Below are 16168 nucleotides of genomic sequence, written 5' to 3'. Positions count from 1 at the left end.
TCTTCATGAACTAGTTTCTCCGATGTCTACAGATTTTTTTTTCTACCAGTTTCCCACATGCCCCCTTTATATGTGCATCCTAGATCCTATGCTCTGGCTCTGCTTAATTACTTTCAATTCCCCAAATACCCTCCCTTTATTCAACCTGTGCACTTGCTATTCCTCTGTCCACAATGTAGTTAGAGCTAACATAGGATAATAACTAACCACACGTGATCAGGAGTCAGGCTACTTAGATTTAAATATCAGCTCCTCCATTCACTGGCTTGGTGACAGTTTGCTAATTGAACTCTGTGTCCCTTGTTTTTCTTTTTTGTAAAACAGGATGAAAACAACTTTTACCTCGTAGAGCTGTGACAAGGATTAGATGATACATTCCATATGAAGCAATGAAAATATGGCAGCAATAACCTCTCATTAATGTCAGCAGTAATCGCCAAACATATTTGTAATGATTATCTGTAGGAAGGACTGAATTCTATCCAGTTTGAGGAGTATGTCACCAAAATAATCAAGCAACGGAGACACAATGTTGAGGTCCTGTAGCTTGGTTCCACTCACCCACGGAGGCAACTTCAGAAACAATGAGAAGAGCCTTCCTTCAAATCTCCCTGCATAGATGAATGTTCTCTTTCAGTCAAATTCTTCTCAGGTTCAGTTAATGTCCAGCTCCTTTCCTAAATTCCTCTTCATCTGTCTTCATTCCATTTCAACGCCATAACCTTTTTTGGTAAACGCTCATCAACTGATACAACCCTACTTCATCACCCCTGCACGAGAGCTGCAAAGTAGGCTATTGAATTTTGGGTGGGAAAGGCACCAGGGATCCCTAATGAGGGAGAAGAATATTAACTTGCAGGGACTCCAGTCCACTGCAGTGGTCCCAATGCAAACTTTACTATTTGGGGGATTTCATTTGTGGGTTCTCATCTTTTTTTGCCTGGTTTTCAAACTCTTCCTCTCTACTATTTCATTCTCTGTATCCTATAAACCGATTCAAACCTCTCCCACGCTAAAGCTGCTAAAGGCAGCAATAGATCCTCACTTCTCTTTATTCTGCCCCTTATGGATTAATTCTAGCGACAACTGCACATTTCAGACTCTTCCTCAAACATTCCTCCTCTTTTTTAATTAATAGAATCCAAATATAATTTTATATTCAAAATGTTATATGCAAACTTTTTTTAAAGTTAAATAATGCTGGGAAGATTTTAATAAGAACAGCAGTCCTCTGTGTCAACATGGAGTTCAACTCCTTGAAAGGCGATCATTTTAACTCTTAGTTAATTTTTCTGTAATTTATCTCAAAGATACAAACAATAGCTGTGCTATTTCCTATTATTTCAAAGTTCAAGAATCCCTTGAATTCTTACACGGAAGATGAGGATTTTTCTTTCTCCTATGAGTTTACTCCCTAATGAGCTTTCTCTCATCGCAATTTGGATAGAAATCACTGTTTGTTGTTTACATTACAGTAACTAAGTAACTTTGTTTACTGCTGGGTCATGCACTACATCATAAAATCATTTACTTTATTATAATTTTTTTCCTTGGAATTAATTGCCTCTTTTAAAATATCTGCATAGTTTTCTATGTTCCTGCCACTAAATTCTTCTGTGAATCTTTATGGGGGAGCACGTAGGCTAATCCATCATTTTAACTTTTCATTTCCTCTGAAAGACCTTCCCCTGGAGCCCTCCCCTATACTCCAACAGTCATCACTGGTTGCTCTGTAGGTCTGGTATACAGGTGTCACCCTTGCCTGCAACTTCATTTTTCTAGGAATTACGTTCACCTCTCTTCTGGGTTAGATCTCTTCATTCCTGAATCTCACGTAATCACCATTCTTGATTTATTCCCTTGATTTGACGGACCATAAATGAGGTGAGTGGTAAAAATTTCAATGCCATGTATTTGCTCAAATACCTTTCTTTTTCTTTTGTTTTAATCCTCATATTATTCAGAGATTAGCTAAATATCAAAATCTAGGTTGGCAAACATTTTCCTTCAAGTACCGCAGGAATTGTTCCACTTTTTTCTGGCTTCTAGCACCCCTTTCAAGAAAGGTCTTCTTTATTCATTTTTTTTTAACATCTTTATTGGAGTATAATTGCTTTACAATGGTGTGTTAGTTTCTGCTTTACAACAAAATGAATCAGCTATACATATACATATATCCCCATATCTCCTCCCTCTTGCGTCTCCCTCTCTCCCACCTTCCCAGCCCTCTAGATGGACACAATTCTTTATTCTTTTTTGAAAGTTACCTTCTTTTCTGAAAGCTTTTACATTTTTCTCTTTATCATGACTGTTCAAAATCTCATCATGATGTGCCTTTCTTTTTTTAAAAAATTCATTATACTAGATAATTCAATGGGCACTTTCAATCTGGAACCTCAATAACTCAAGCCAGATTATCTATGTATTATTTCACTCCTAATTTTTTTTACTTATATCTTCTCAATTCTGTCTCATTGGAACTCACGATCATAGAATTTTATTTTATTCACTGCAATAGCCCAGCGTCTAGAACAATAGATGGTACATAATGATGCTCAATAAACATTGACTGAGTATATTAATTAGGATACTAGACTTCTTGGTTTACTTTCCTTTCCTATTATGGTTCTCTTGTGTCTTTTTTAGCTGTTACTGTCTTCCTCACTTTTAACTGCCAAACCTTACATTATTTTTTTAAAAATTTCTTGGAGTTATACTTTTTCATTTCTAAAAATCTTGTTTGTTCACTAAATGTTCTGTTTTAAATATCTCATCCTATTCTTATTTCATGTATCTTTTTTCCCCTCTGAGCTTATCAATGATTGCTCTTTAAGTTTTCTTTTGCTATATGTATTATAAATGTTTTCATTTTTTTCTGAGCTATTTTTCCTGATTTTTTTTTCCCCCACTCTCATTTCTTGAGAAAGAAATCTATCATTCTCCCACTAAGGGAGCTAAAAGCTTGGATGCAGCATTCTGTAAAAGGAAGGATTTCATGGTTTCTCTATTTAGAACCTACATTGCCAATTACTTATCTCGTTTTCAGGCTTTCTGTTGTGTCTGAAATTATTGTATCAGATACAACAGTGTGTCTGATACTATTTCTGTTCAGTTTCACCAGGGAGTAAACCTCCTGCCTTATTTCAGGATTGAGGAGGAATTGTCACATGGCTGCAGAGGGAATCTGGGAGACTAAATAGCTCATTAGGAATTTCAGCTATCATTCATCCCCCATTTCAGTGATTCTTGTCATCTCCGATTCCTCCAGGGTCTGGAGGCAAAACTCTATTTCTCGTTGGCTCTTCCTTCTTCAGGTAGTTATATTTCAGCTTTCTGTACTCTACTAACCATGTTTCCTTTGCACTTCACTCTTCAACATGCCATAGAGCTTATTCATATCCTCTCCCATCTCTTTCCTGTTAGGTTTTTATTCTTTGCTAACATTTTAGTGAGATTTGAGAAAATAAACATGCGAACTCAATCTTCCATGTTTAAGCAGAAGACTTCCCTTCCCTTTCCAATTATGAAATCAGGCTTCTATGCCTTTCTTGCTGCTAAAACTGTTTTAGCAAGGATCAATAATGACATCTTACATTCTAAAACCAACATACTGATGATTTCCAAACCTATATATATATATATATGAAGCCAAAACCTCTCTTCAAGTAAACATATACAAATGTGCTCTGGACATCATTTACAAAACTGGACTCACTGTTTCCTCCGCCCTCAAGCTATTACTGCCTTAAACGATACCACTGCAGTATTCAACTTACTACTCAAGCTGGAGACCTGGATATTTTCTCCCTCTCCCTCATCCTTCCCCAACTAATAAAACAATTCAATAGGTGTGACTAAATTACTGTGCTTTATATCATTGTCTCCCCTCTATCCTCAGTGGTAATGGTTTAGTCCATTTTTAAGCAATGTGTATCTGGGTTACAGAAATAATCAAGCTATATTCTTTCTGTCTCTAGTCTTGCATTTTCCATACTGTTGCAAGTGAGTGTTTTCCTATACACAAATCTAACCACGCCACTGTGTGCTAAAATGCAATAGAACGCTTTTGATCACAAGCTAGAGTAACCAACTCAGACAACCTTAGGCATTCCTTGGTTCCTGTGACCAAACTGCCAAAATAGGATGCTTGCCCCCGACAGACTGGAATGAATCAGGTATTGGAATACCTCCAAAAGACTCACTAGATCTCTTCTCTGCTTCTCTTGGTGTGTTAGGTTTATGAACTTCACTGACGATGCCCACGAGGCTGGAATCATAGTCACCTGCAATCTGGAGCGTACATTCCACCAGCTATGCTCCCAGAGGAATAAGGATTTGTACCCTTTTATTCCCACTTTTAATCCTAAGGAAAGATACTGATGAGGCCAGTTTGGGTTTCTTGCCTACTCTGATAGCCAGTGGGAACGCAGACGATTGATGGAATGAATAGGGGAGTGGCTTCCCACAAAAGGAATAATTAGAAGGACGCCGAGCAACAGCATTTATCCCGCTGTGTAATATAGACTGTCTGGACTCGAGTTCCAGCACATCTCCCTAGCTGTATAACTAGGGCAAGTTACTTACTGTCTCAGTGCCTTACTTGTCTAAAATAAGAAGCGAGACTAAGGACAGTGATTACTTCATAGACTTGTTGATTTAATAAGGGTAAAATTCTTACAACAGTCTCAGCTTCGTTGTAAGTAATAAACAAACATGAGTCATGTATAAATAAATCAAATTCTTCTTGCCATGACAAAGAAAACCCATTACGACCTGGCCCTTGCTTAATATTTCAGCATTATTTCTTACCCCGTTCCTCATACTGACACTTCCAGACTATGCTGAACAGCACATATCTTCATGCCTCCTGGCCCTTGCTCACGCTGTTCTCTCTCCCTGGAAAGCCCTTCCCTAGTTTTGTCTATGTGCCATGTAAGTTTCATTTCAGTATTAAAATATTTATACCTAAACTTGGTAATGGTACTTCTAAATGATACCAGAAAAAAAAAAAAAAAAGGTCAAAGATTTATGCAATATTTTAACTGTTCCTCTTAAGAGCTGAAATAGGAAATGGCTCCCTTTTCCCCTCCTCTTTACTTCAGTCCCATGTTTACTGTTGCTTTATACAGACTAAAGATGCCCACAGATACAGCTCCAGCCCAGAGTGAACTCTCAGACCTTGAAAAAATTATTAAACTCCCCCCTTGAAACCCCACGTTGATGACTCAAAGGTCTCTCAAACTCAATATACCCAAGGCTGAACTCAATCTTCCTACTACAACTGCTCTTTCTCTGCCTATACTTGCTCTTATGAACACAGACAACCTCCCCATGGCTCCTGCCACCCTCACTATTCACTTCATCATCAACTTGTGGACATTTCTCAACACAGCCTCCCTTCTCCAGTTCCATCTCTGTTCCCTTCATTCATGAATGGCTGCAGCCAGGGGGATCATTTTGAATGCAATCTTATTGTATTTCTCCTTTGATTAAAAGGGTTCCATACCTTTCCTCTGTCTTTAACACAAAGCCCAATATGCTCACCCCGGCAGTGTGACGTCTTGCATGATCTGGACCCTGCCCACCTCTCCACTTTTATCTTAAGCCATTCTCCTGCTCATCTCACCAAGGAGGAGATTTCTCTGACTTCTTCAGATTCCTCCAATTTGCTAAGTAGCTTCCTGACGTGGGGTCTTTACCCGTGCTCCTCCTTTTGCCTCAAACCCTCCTCCTCACTTCCTAACACGTATAAACCCTTCCAGCGTTCCAGTCAACTTAAATGTCACTTATCAGGGAAAGTGCACCCAAGAATATTCTTCCCATTTTTATGGCACCCTGTTTTTCATTTTCATGCCCAGGTCACAATTTTAATGAACTAATTCTCTGGTTAATCCCTTTCTTTCCTTTCTTTTCCATTTTCCCATAAGTTCCTGAAAGGCAGAAGCTTTGTCTTATTTATGACTAAAGCCTCACTTCTTCGCAGAATACCTCTAACATAACTGGAACACAATAAATATTTTTTGAGTAAGTGAAACTGCCGACATTAGGTGAGTACAGTAAATTCTTCCATCGTAGTATTGTGTGGCTGTGAAAGGACGTATGCTAAAAACTGCTGATGCGAGAAAATGCTAAATTATACACATAGTATTTCAATTCAGTAAAAAATGCACAGAAGATAGATGTGGTAGGCAGAAAAATGACCCCCCCCCAAAGATGTTCACATTCTAATCCCTGGAAACTCTGAATATGTTATATTACAAGGGAAGGGGTAATTAAGACTGCTAATCAGTTGACCCTGAAATAAAGAAATTATTCTGGATTATTTGGCAGGGCCCAGTGTAAGCACAGGGTCTTTTAAATGTGGAAGATGCAGCACAAGAGTCATAGTCAGAGCAAAGTAGGAAAGGAAAGACTCCATCAGCCATTGCTGGCTTTGAAGATAGAAGGAAAACACAAACCAAGGAAGGGGGACAGCTTCTAGAAGGTGTAAAAGGCCAGGAAAATTCTCTCCAGAGCCTCCAGAAAGAATGCAGCCTTGCATTCTTAATTTTATCCCAGTGAGACCCATTTTGGACTTCTGACCTCCAGAACTGTAAGATGAAATACTTTAGGGTTTTAAGCCATCAGTTTGTGGTAATTTGTTAGAGCAGCAATAGGAAACTAATACAATAGGGTATATGAGGATAGGAGAGTTGACATGTTTTTGTTTTCATTATTTTGTACGTTTTTATAGGCAAGCTCTCTGCAGCTTCTCCTTTCTCTGATTTTAGCCCCATTTTACCAGTTGGCAGCATTGTGCTTAAGACTGCCATATTTCTACTGAACCCATGAAATTTTTTTAAAAACCTGGAGAAATTATCTGGCTTACAGATGCAAGTTTTTTTTTTGTTTGTTTTTTCTAAACACATGTTAAATGAAAATGTAGATGGCAAATATCCTAAGAATATTCAGGGAAATTGCATAGTTTTTCTTGCTAAAATGATGAATGAATAAATTTTCATCAGTTACATTAATATTACAAAAGGACTTTAGAAAGTATCTATATAGCTGGAAGACTTTTAGCACTGAAAGACAGAAACAGTTCCTAGGATAATATTATTGTCTTTTTACTATTTTATCCTCTTTCTATGCCTTTATAGAAGTAATGAAAATAAGCACTGGATTTAGGAATCTGAGGAGCATGTTTTGGTTCCTAATGGGAAAGAAAAGGGAAATCCTCGATGGAATTTTTTCTTAATGCCAGCATCTCCTAGATGCTTAAACTATCTTGAAATAAGCTATTTGAATAAAATGCACGTGGATACCTGGTACTACTTTATATCTAGGAAACTTGGAAGTCAGTGAAGTCTTTACAGTCAATCAATTTACTTACAAGATTAGAAAATGTACTTTAGAATTATGCATTCAACAATACCATTCTTGGGCTTCCCTGGTGGCACAGTGGTTAAGAATCCTCCTGCCAATGCATGGCACACGGGTCCAGAAAGATCCCACATGCCACGGAGCAACTGAGCCCGTGTGCCACAACTCCTGAGCCTGTACTCTAGAGCCCGCGAGCCACAACTACTGAGCCCACGTGCCACAACTACTGAAGCCCGTGTGCCTAGAGCCCGTGCTCCACAACAAGAGAAGCCACCGCAACAAGAATCCCGCACACTTCAATGAAGAGTAGCCTCTGCTCGCCGCAACTAGAGAAAGCCCACACTCAGCAACGAAAACCCAACACAGCCATAAATAAATAATAAATTTATTTTAAAAATACCATTTTCAATTCTATCTTATTTTGAAGTGAGTGTAAATTGACCTTTGAAAGATCTGAAATTAGAACATATGGTTTACTTATAAACTTGATTGAAAAGATGAATTTTTACACAGAAGCATAAAATATTTATCTTCAATTACATGACTGTTATGTTCTCAAACAATTCATGCAAATTTTTTTTCTAAAACCTTTTCTAGTTATTTATTGGTGAATAAACAGATTAAAAATCTGCTTTTGTTTTTGCACATGGACAAATCCCTGAAACTCTGTAGATATAATATTGAAACCATATGAAAACCTGTCACTGAACGGAGGAAATTATTTAGAGAGAAAGAACACCACCAAGCAAATGGGAAAAAAACCAGTGCAAAGCATCCATAGAGCTGGTTTCATTTCCCTCTAGCACCTTCTGGTGGTAAACGCGGTGTATTGCTGAATCCTCTAGTATGGACAGAAAGAATTTACTGCAAACATTATTTAATGCTCAGTATCTTGATTCTCCCCCAAAGCAGTCTAAATATATTTTTAATTTTTTCTGTAGTTACTGTTATACGTTCATAATATGATCATATCAGAAAAGATAATTTTAAAATTCCTGCCAGAACTTTGAGTTAATTTATTTGCAGGTACCATGAATTTTTTGAATGTCTGCACTCAAAAATAAAATTGGATAAGGTAGAACCAAATAACAGGACTGTAGACAAATACATAAGTACCCACGTATGTGGTCTCAGCCTGGATTATAGATGAAAGAAGCAATTTTAAGATAAATGTGCTTTTATTTTTCTTTATTAGATTTAGAATGTGGTATTATTTAGTGTCAATAATATCTAACATTTCTTGAGATCTTACATGAATGCCTGGAATAATTTAAAATATGTTATACACAATCTCATTTGGTTACACAATAAGCTAATGAGATACATAAATATACATATATGTGTGTGTGTTTATTATCTACATTTGATGGATACAGAAAAGTAATAATTTATTTGGCATATTTAAAAATAATGAATAGAAAAACTTAAGAGACAGAGACTCAAATGTACTCTCATATTCAAAGAATAAATGAATGGATAAATGTATTCACTACTTCAAATCATGTACATATGAGGGACCAAACATTGGGAATTTAATATGATAAATTTCACTATATTGAAAGCATTTACTGTATAAGCTGCAGAAGGTAGATATGAAAAAATATCATAGGAACTGTCGTAATAGATACAAATGTACCAAATGTCAGAATTGCCAAGAAGATAAGCCCCTAAATCTGCATGAAGACACAGAAAGGGCATCAGCTGGCTAGTGATCAGGATCTGCCCATTAATCCTCCATTTCTATGATCATTAAGCATCCAAGGAATTAAAATTTGGCTTTGCACCTGGATTTCCTGCAGGGAGAAGATACATAAGCCAGAAGATTCAAAACCTTCACAGTATCTGTCGTAATTTAAGTTTTGAAATGTATGTACATTAAGTGGAAAAAGATGATCTCTATTTGGTTTATCACTGACCTCCCAAGAGCGGACAGATTGCTGGGCACACAGTTCGACTTGCTCAATATCTGCTCAACGACTCCACAGGGCTTCTGAAGCCTGCTGGCCTCCTCAAGGAACATCTCATAACCCCTCACACATTACCATCCTATGCAGCCAAATATGTTCAATACTTTTCAGTAGCATTAAGTGTAACAATTAAGTGGTGCGATTCTGCAAAAGTGAAAGGTTAATGCATACAGTGTTTACTGTATTGATAGGCACTTCAGTTAGAGGCAGGGCTGGATTTGAAAGGAAAGGGGACTGAGAGGAAATGTTTTGGTAGATCACGCAATCTCCCAAGAGGGCAGAGACCATGCCATTGTCACATCCTAGTAACCCACTCAGTGTTTGGCATGTAGTAGACAGACAATCAAATATTTGTTGAAGAATGAAGAACAATAAATATATGAAACAGCTTATGTTTTTTACAGAAAGTTAATCACAAACTAGAAAAACACTAAGATTCTGAAACGCAGAAGAACTATTTAAAATCACTAAAGCTTGTCACACAAAAGCTACAGCCGTACCCCTATACAGAGTTAGAAACAGAAAGAAACTCTGCACACATTCATCTGGACTTAGATTCATTGAGGCTTATGCCAAATATGCATGGCAAAGAAGGAGAAAAAGAGCAATCGTTTGCGAAGTCGGAGAGCTGAACTTCATGAGTAAGGTTTTGGCTAGAAAATTGCTATCCCCGTAAACATTGCATGATTTCCAAGGAACATGACAAAATTTCTATCAATAATGCCATAAGATAAATATTTGGCTTAATTCAAGAATAGTTCAGATTTTTTTATTTAAACCATTTCCCCATATAAACAAAGCATGGAAACAGCCTGGACGCTCTTCAAAAGACTCAAAGAACTCAACGACCCATATAATAACATTATTTAACAAAATTTCTCCCAGACTATAGCAGAATATTTTTCATTTTTTCCATTTGTGCAATTTATGTGTAATATGAATACTGCCCATGAAAAAAAGTCTCATCGCCCTTTAGTAATCAAAAGTTATTGCTAAACAGCATTACCAGTATAATGCTTTATAGAAGCAAAGGTTTAAACAAAAGGCTTCAGCTACCACATACCACATCAACAACAGTTTTTACACTACCTGGTACTTTAACATAGAAATACACAGCATGTACTTTGCTTGAAAGGATACAAGTATATTAATTACAGGAAGTCTTAAACCCTCTTTTTCCTCAACAAAGGGTGTTTATCATTCCTATCAAATGAAGTATGTCAGTCACAGCCCAGTTCGCAGTGTAGAAAAATAGTAACATACACAACTGGAGTCATTTTCATGTCTTTCATTTTGTATAGAAATCTCACTTTCACAATAAAACAAGAGAATAAACAAAAATGTGCATCATGTTGAAAGGGTTGTTTGTGAGCTCCACCAGTGCTTTTTTCAGTGCAAACATTTGTCCAGCAGAAAATTGAGTTTCAGTTCCATTTAAACACACAGAGCACATGGTTTATGGCAACTGTTGGCACAGAGTGAAAATCACAGTTCTTCCAAGTGTTTTATTCTTGAATTTCTTGCCCACAGAAAGCCTGAGCAGTGCAGTGGTTTCCATATCTGGTTAGGGTTGGCTCTCCTGAATCAGAAAAGCCTCTTTTCCTTTAATCAATAGACTTTGAGATTTTACCTCCCATGAATCAGATAATGGTCATGAACTGCTCTGCGTGGCTTAAAAATGTGCTATGTAAATTGCTACATTCTTACAGAGCACTTTCCAAAAATGGCTGTTCATGGGCTGACATGACTTTCAGCATTTCAGATCTTTAATGTAACATCTTTTTTTTTTTTGCGGTACGCGGGCCTCTCACTGTTGTGCACTCTCCTGTTGCGGAGCACAGGCTCCGGATGCTCAGGCTCAGCGGCCATGGCTCGCGGGCCCAGCCGCTCCGCGGCATGTGAGATCTTTCCCGGACTGGGGCACAAACCCGCGTCCCCTGCATCGGCAGGCGGACTCTCAACCACTGTGCCACCAGGGAAGCCCTTTAATGTAACATCTTAATTTCAATATAAAGGATGCATAATAAGGATTACTGATTTTAAAAAGATCAACAACTAAAGCTACTCTCTTTACTCTCCATTCAATGCTTCATGTTCTTACACCCGTGTTTCTTACTTACAACTAGCACTAATTTAAGCGTAAAATATCTACCTAAATTATTGAATTATAGGATTTCTAATATCTGAAATGGATATGGACACATTCACATATGTGAGGGAATTAAGACAAATATAAAAAGGAAATTTTAAATTTTTAATTACTCAGAATTTGCAGTAAACTCAAATTTCTTTATTATGCTAACACAGGGCAAAGTAGCTACTGTCAAAATGAGCCAATTGGATCAAATAGGCTGGGGTAAAAATCCATGTGTTCAGAATATATCCTATAGTCATGACATACAATAAGATTAGTTTCATGTTTTACACCCTTACAATGGACTTACAAAAGTAATTGATGAATATTCAACTAGTATCCAAATTTTGCAAATGGGAGATTAGGGTTTTAGAGACATTAAATGACTGTCCCTTGTTCCCCAAGTTAGAGTGGATCCACTGGATCTGGATGTGGACCATGATCCTATTACCAAAAACAAAAAATCAAATTTATCTCTAAATCAGATTCAAACCACATTTCTGGGCTCACAAATACAGAATTCTGTAACACTATAACAGTGGTGCATAAATAACTTTTAACTCTCATATAGAAGTTAAAAGACAAAAGTATAAAAGGTAACTACAATAATAAAATTATGTTAATAAATAAACAATACATAAAGATATAATTTGTGACATCAATAACCAGGATAGGTGGGGTAAGAAGTAAAACAACAGAGTTTAGTATGTGATTGAAGTTAAGTTGTTATAAGTTTAAAAAAGATTGTCATAACTATGTTTTACGTAAGCCCCATGGAAACTGCAAAGAAAATATTTATAGGAGATACACAAAAGAAAAAGAGAATAGAATCAAAGCATATCACTTTAAAAGAAAATTAACAAACCGAAAAGGAAGAAGACAGCAGGAGAAGATAAAATGGACAAAACAACTACTGGGCAGAAATCTATTCAAAAATGGCAATAGCAAATCCGTAACTATCATTAATTACTTTAAATGTATAAACTTTCCAGTCAAAAGACACAGAATGACTAAACTGATTTTTTTAAATCTAATTATTTGCTCTCTACAAGAGACCCACTGCAGATTTAAGAACACACATAGGCTAAAAGGGAAAGAAGGAAAAACATAATCTATGCAAATGGTAATCAAAAGAAAGCAGGGGTAGTCCACTTATATAAGGCAAAATAAACTTTAAATTTAAAAACTGTCACAAAACAAAGAAGAACATTATAAAATAATAAAAGAGTCAAGTTAGGGACTTCCCTGCTGGCACAGTGGTTAAGAATCCTCCTGCCAATGCAGGGGACATGGGTTAGAGCCCTGGGCCAGGAAGAGCCCACATTCTGCAGAGCAACTAAGCCCATGCGCCACAACTACTGAGCCTGCGCTCTAGAGCCTGCAAGCCACAACTACTGAGCCTGCGTGCCACAACTACTGAAGCCTGTGTGCCTAGAGCCCATGCTTCACAACAAAGAGAAGCCACCACAATGAGAAGCCCGTGCACCGCAACAAAGGGTAGCCCCCGCTTATCACAACTAGAGAAAGCCCATGCACAGCAACAAAGACCCAATGCAGCCATAAATAAATAAATATTTTTTAAAAGAGTCAATTTGTAAGGAAGATACAAAAATTATAAATACAAATTCTTCTAAAGTGCACAGGAAATATTCTCCAGGAAAAATGATGTGTTAGATCACAAACCAGTCTTACAGATTTAAGAAGATTAAAATTATACCAAATATCTTTTCTGACTACATTGGAGTGAAACTAGAAATCAATTATAGAAGGAAAACTGGAAAATTCACAAATTTGTTGAAATGAAATAGCACACTCTTGAACAACCAATGGACCAAAAAAGAAACCAAAAGGGAAATTAGAAAATATATTGAGACAAATGAAAACACAAAATACCAAAATTTATGATATGCAGCAAAAAAAAAATCCACAAATTGGATAGTTTAGAGTGGTAAATGCCTACATTTAAGAGGAGAGATCTCAAATAAACAACCTAATTTTTCACCTCAAGGAAACAGAAAAAGAAGAACACATTAAGTCCAAAGTTAGCAGAAGAAAGGAAATAATAATATTACAGCAGAAATAAACAAAACAGCGAATAGAAAAACCAACAAAACTAGGAGTTGATTTTTTTTAAGATAATATAATTAACAAATCTTTACCCTGACTAACTGGACAAAAAGGGAAGATACAAGTAAACAAAATCATAAATGAACAAGGAGATATTATATATATCTGATGCCACAGAAATAAAAAGAATTATACAAGAATACTCTGAACTACATGCTAAAAAAACTGAATAACCTAGAAGAAATGGAAAATCTGAACAGACTTACAACTAGTAAGACTGAGTCAGTAATCAAAAACCTTTCATCAAAGAAAAATCCAAGACCAAATGGCTTCACTGGTCAATTTTACCAAACATTTAAGGAAGAATTAATACGAATTCTTCTCAAACTCTTTCCAAAAATTGAAGAGAAGGGAACAGTTCCAGATTCATTTTATGAGGACAGAATTAACCTGATACCAAAGCCAAGCAAAGATACTATAAGAAAAGAAAGCTACAGGCCAATATACCTGATGAATATACTTGCAAAAATCCTCCAAAAAAATACTAGCAAACCAAATTCAACAGCACATTGTAAGAATCAGACACCCTGAACAAGTGGAATTACCCCTAGGAGGCAAAAATGGTTCAACAATGGAAATCAATCAATGTAATATACCATATTAACAGAACAAATAATAAAAATCACATGATCATCTCATGAGAAGCAGAAAAAGTGTTTGACAAAATTCAACACCTTTCATGATTAAAAAAACTCAACAAACTAGGACTAGAAAGAAATTGCCTCAACATAATAAAGGCCATATATGAAAACCCACAGCTTATGCTCGGTGGTGAAAAACAGAGCTTTTCCTCTAACATCGGGAACAAGTCACAGATACCCACTCTCATCTCTATTCAACATAGTCTGGATGTCCCAGCCAGAGCAATTAGGTAAGAAAAAGAAAAAATTGGTATCCAAATTAGAAATGAAGAAGTCAAATTATCTCTGTTTGCAAATGACATGATCTCAAATGTAGAAAAAAAGATTCACATACACACAGACTCTTTTAATGAAAAAACAAATTCTGTAAAGCTGTAGGATGCATAATCAACATATAGTAATCAGTTGCACATTTATATGCTAATAACAAATATTATGAAAATCAAATTAAGAAAACAATCCCATACACAACAGCACTAAAAAGAATAAAATACTTGGGAATAAACTTAACCAAGGAGGCAAAAGAACATACACTTTTGAAAACTACAAAACACTGATGAAAGAAATTAAAGATGACACATAAATGGAAAGACATTCCATGTTCAGGTATTGGAAGACTTAATATTGTTAAAATTTCCAAGGTGATCTACAGAGTCAACGTAATCCCTATCAAAATCTCAATGGCATTTTTGGAGAAATAGAAAAAAAAGTCTAAAATTAATACAGAACCACATAGGACCCTGAATAGTCAAAACATCCTTTAGACAAAAGAACAAAGCTGGAAGCCTCATACCCTCTGACATCAAAACATATTACAAAGCTGTAGTAATCAAAAGAGTGTGGTACTGGCATATAAACTGGTGAAACAGAGTAGAAAGCCCAGAAATATACCTATGTATATTTGGTCAAATGACCTTTGACGAGGGTGCCAAGACTACACAGTGCGGAAAGGACAGTCTCTTCAACATATGGTAATGGGAAAACTGGATATTCACATGCATGAGAATGAAAGTGAACCCTTATCTTATACCATACACAAAAATCAACTCACAATGGATAAATGATTTAAACCTAAAACTATAAAACTCCTAGAATAAAACATAAAAGAAAAGCTTCATAAGATTAGTCTGAACATAACACTGCAATGATTTATTGGCTAGATACCAAAAGCACAAGCAATTAAAGCAAAACTAGACAACTGGGACTATGTTAAACTAAAAAGCTTCTGCACGGCAATGGAAACAATCAACAGAGTATAAAAGAAACCTATGAAATGCGACAAAATATTTGTAAACCCTGTATCTGCTAAGGGCTTTAATATCCAAAGCATGTAAGGAATACCTACAAATCAATAGCAAATAAATGACCCTATTAAAAAGTGGCAAAGAACTTGAATAGGTATTTCTCCAAAGAAGACATACAAATGGCCAACATGTAAATGAAAAGATGCTCAACATCACTAATCATCAGGAAAATACAAATCAAAACCACAATGAGTTATCATCTCATATCTGTTAGGATGGCCACTGCGGGGAATAAAAACAGAAACTAATTAATGTTGATAAGGACATGCAGAAATTGGAACCTTTGTGTACTCTTTGTGGTAATACAAAATGGAACAATCAGTATGGAAATCAGCATGGAGGTTCTTTAAAAAATTAAAAATAGAACTACCACATGACCCATTAATCCCACTTCTGGGTATTTATTTTAAAAGATAACTGAAAACAGCTCTCAAAGAGATATTTACACTGCCATGTTTATTACAGTATTACTCACAATAGCCAAGAGGTTGAAACAATCTAGATGTTCACTGATGGATGAATGAATAAAGACAATGTTATATATACAGGTAATGGAATATCATTCATCCTTAAAAAGGAAGGAAATCTTGTCATATGCTATAACATGTATTAAACTTGAGGACATTACGCTAA

The sequence above is a fragment of the Grampus griseus genome (assembly GCF_964374135.1).
Source record: "Grampus griseus genome assembly, chromosome: 11".
NCBI classification, from domain to species: Eukaryota; Metazoa; Chordata; class Mammalia; order Artiodactyla; family Delphinidae; genus Grampus; species Grampus griseus.
Note: the sequence above shows the minus strand (reverse complement) of the source record.